The sequence below is a fragment of the Phalaenopsis equestris genome, unplaced genomic scaffold (genome assembly GCF_001263595.1).
Source record: "Phalaenopsis equestris unplaced genomic scaffold, ASM126359v1 Scaffold000362, whole genome shotgun sequence".
NCBI lineage: Eukaryota > Viridiplantae > Streptophyta > Magnoliopsida > Asparagales > Orchidaceae > Phalaenopsis > Phalaenopsis equestris.
Window position 1 is genome coordinate 135,428 of NW_018164804.1, and position 3,161 is coordinate 138,588.

A 3,161-nucleotide genomic window follows, 5' to 3' on the forward strand; every position below is an offset into this window, starting at 1 on the left:
CCCCCCCCCCCCCGCGTCCCCCCCGCGAAAAAAAAAAAAAAAAAAAAAAAACGACGCTGCTCGACTCGCCTCCCTGCCCGCACGATAGCTCCTGCCCATCACCCTCGCTCGACTCCTTGCTGTGCCGAGGAATCCCGTCCGAGACCCCCGCATCGAAGCCGCCGCCCGTTCGATCCCATCTCCCTCACCGAAGTCGCAGACTGCTCCACGCCCTCGCCTGCTCGCCTCCTTCCTCTTCTGCACCGAAGCCTCTTCTCCCGAGCTCCTGCTCATCTGCTCGATCCCGCTCTCCCCTTTGCGCTCGACACCTCCTCTCTCTCGCTCGCCCTCCTCTTGCCCGCTCCTCACTCTCGCTCACCCTCGTCGGCTTCCTGCTCGCTCGACGACACCTCTCCATCTCGATCCCGCTCGCCTCCTCACCTCGGCACAGCGAACCTCCGCTCGCCTCTTCTTCTCTTCGATCGAACGCCTCCTTCACCCCTTCGAAACGCCGAACAACCATTCGGCTCTTCCCTCACACACCGAAATATTATCCTTCAGTTCGATTACGTCCTTCGTCTCATCTCCCCAGCCCCGCTCGCCTCTCGTCCATATCGAAGTCGCTCGCCTCTCCTATGCACGAAGCCGCTTAGCCCTCTCGTATACGTCTGATTCGCCTCCTCCTGCTCTCGACAGAACACCTTTGTTTTCTTTCAAAACTCTTTGTTGATCGTCTGCCACACTCCGACGAGTAGGAGGAACACTGAACTTCTTCAGGCCTCAGCAATTACAGTAATTGGGTAACGAAGTCTTGTTTTATTTCTATACTGCTCATTTTATTTATACAATACATGTCATCTAGGAGTTAGAAAGATTTGCATACACATCCACTCAATTCATTTACCTATCTTTTACAATACACATAAGCTTCAGTATTTGTATGTCTACTTGCTGAATTGAAATTTTCGGAATGACATAGATGCTGTTTTAAGTCTTATAAACTTGTGATCTTAGAAAAATAAAATATTATTTTGTTTGTCCTGTATTTCTGCTGTTGGGAAGAGTTAAATGTTGTCGTATTCGAGTCATATTGTTGCTGCTTGGAAGCATTAAATAGTATTGTTTTGGCTCTTCGATTTCACTGTTTTGGAGTTTCTACAAGTGTTGTTTGGGTCCATTTTTTTTTAAAAAAAAGTTGTTCGAGGCAATTTAAGTGAGGTTTGAGGGTTATTTTGGGACGGGTTCAGACTGGTTTCGCTGCAGTTTTCAGGAGCTTTAAATGTACCTTTTTTTTTAAGGGAGACTTTGTTACTATTTTGGGCCAGTTTTTCTAGCTAATTTTGTAACATTTAAAATTAATGTTTTGGGCTTACATGAGAGTTATTTGGGATTTTAAAATTATTGTTTGGAGCATTTTAAATGTGGTGTTGGAGGCTTTTAAAAGTGTTGATTTGGTGAACTTTATTTACTGTTTTGGGTTTCATTTAATTATCATTTCAATGCTTTTAGGCCAATTTACTTATTATTTTTCCCCCTTTTCGGCTTTGCTAGTTTTGGAAGTGAGTCGGCCTTCTTCTTTTATTCTGTTTATTTTTAAATGGTTAAGTCATAAAGATGGGGATTGATGATTTAATTAATTGTAAGATATATAAAACCTTAAATCACCTTAAACATAAGTTAAAAGTGTAGGTTTCCTAAAACTTTAAGTGCGCACCCTAGGTGAGAGCTCATCCACCGAGTCCTCGGTTTAGGCTTCCTACACTTTAGAAGAGGCTTCCTACACTTTAGAAGCACACCCCACACCCTAGGTGAGAGCCCCTCCACGTAATTCTCAGCATAGGCTCCCTAGATTTTAGGAGCTCACCCTAGGTGAGAGCCCATCCACCTAATCCTCAATGTAGGTTTTCTAGAGCTTAAGTGCACGCCCTTGGTGAGAGCCCATCCACCTAATCCTCAGCATAGGCTCCCTAGATTTTAGGAGCACACCCTAGGTGAGAGTTTATCCACATAATTCTCAGCACAGACTTCCTAAATTTTAGGAGCACACCTAGGTGAGATTCCATCCACCTAAATCTCAGCATAGGCTTCCTAGATTTTAGGAACATACCATAAGTGAGAGTACGAGAGCCCATCTACCTAATCTCTGCAGTGTAACCTCCCAAGGTTTTAAGAACATACCTTAGATAAGAGTCTATTCACATAATCCTCGAATGCACAGTGAAATTAGACACTTGACCCTAATTCACAAACTGACTAAGACACTAGACATGATGCACCGAGACGTGACTCATGCTTCCTTAATTAAATCAACAGTGAAATTCCCTCAATGACTTAACCTACAATGAAACCCAGTGCATCGGGATTTGAGCTCGAATATTACACTCAAATTCTTCTGGAAATTGGGAAAAGTTGTTAACGCCACATATGGATCATCAGACTAGGATGAGTCTAGGGTCTAAGTGGCGAGGGCGATGACGACATTGTTTATGTGTGCTTAAACGAGAGATACGAAGTGGGATTATTAGAATAATATCTCCTACCTTAAGGATCTTCTATAAGAGAGAGGAAGGATCGAGGATACTATTCGCAGATTCTTGGTGAGATTGTTACCCCCGACACTCTTAGGTTGTCAGTAGTTCTAGCACGATTAGAGTGACCAACCTGTGGACTGCACGACTTTACAAAAATATTTACGAAACTAAAATAAAAATCTCTTTTGCATGTTAAAAAGAACTCTGCATAAAAAAGACTTAAACAACAGCTTTCGCATGAAAATCAAATAATTTTTCTATGAAAATTTATAAAAGTCCATGGTTAGTCATTTGGATTGAGGTTAATAACTACCTCCTGTAGATTGTCGAGTTGGCAACTCTTACTCAAGATCGGGAAGCACACAGCCCAGCTCTGAGCCCCCACTTTTACCAATGTCTTATACCAGTTCTGATCTTTCATATGTGGTTATATGTTTCTTTTGCTTGTGATTGAAGATGTCGAACGCGGGGTCCCCGTCCCCTTAGGGCCTGTTTGGTTCGACGGTATCCCTGCGGCACTGCACCGTGCTGCGAATTCACGAGCAATTTTTTATTTTGTTTCGGCGTCCTGCTCGCCGCGGGCCGCGAATTTGGCGAAAAGCCGACAACGGGATCGACCCCGCAGCCCGCGCTAAGGATCGCGTGCAGGGC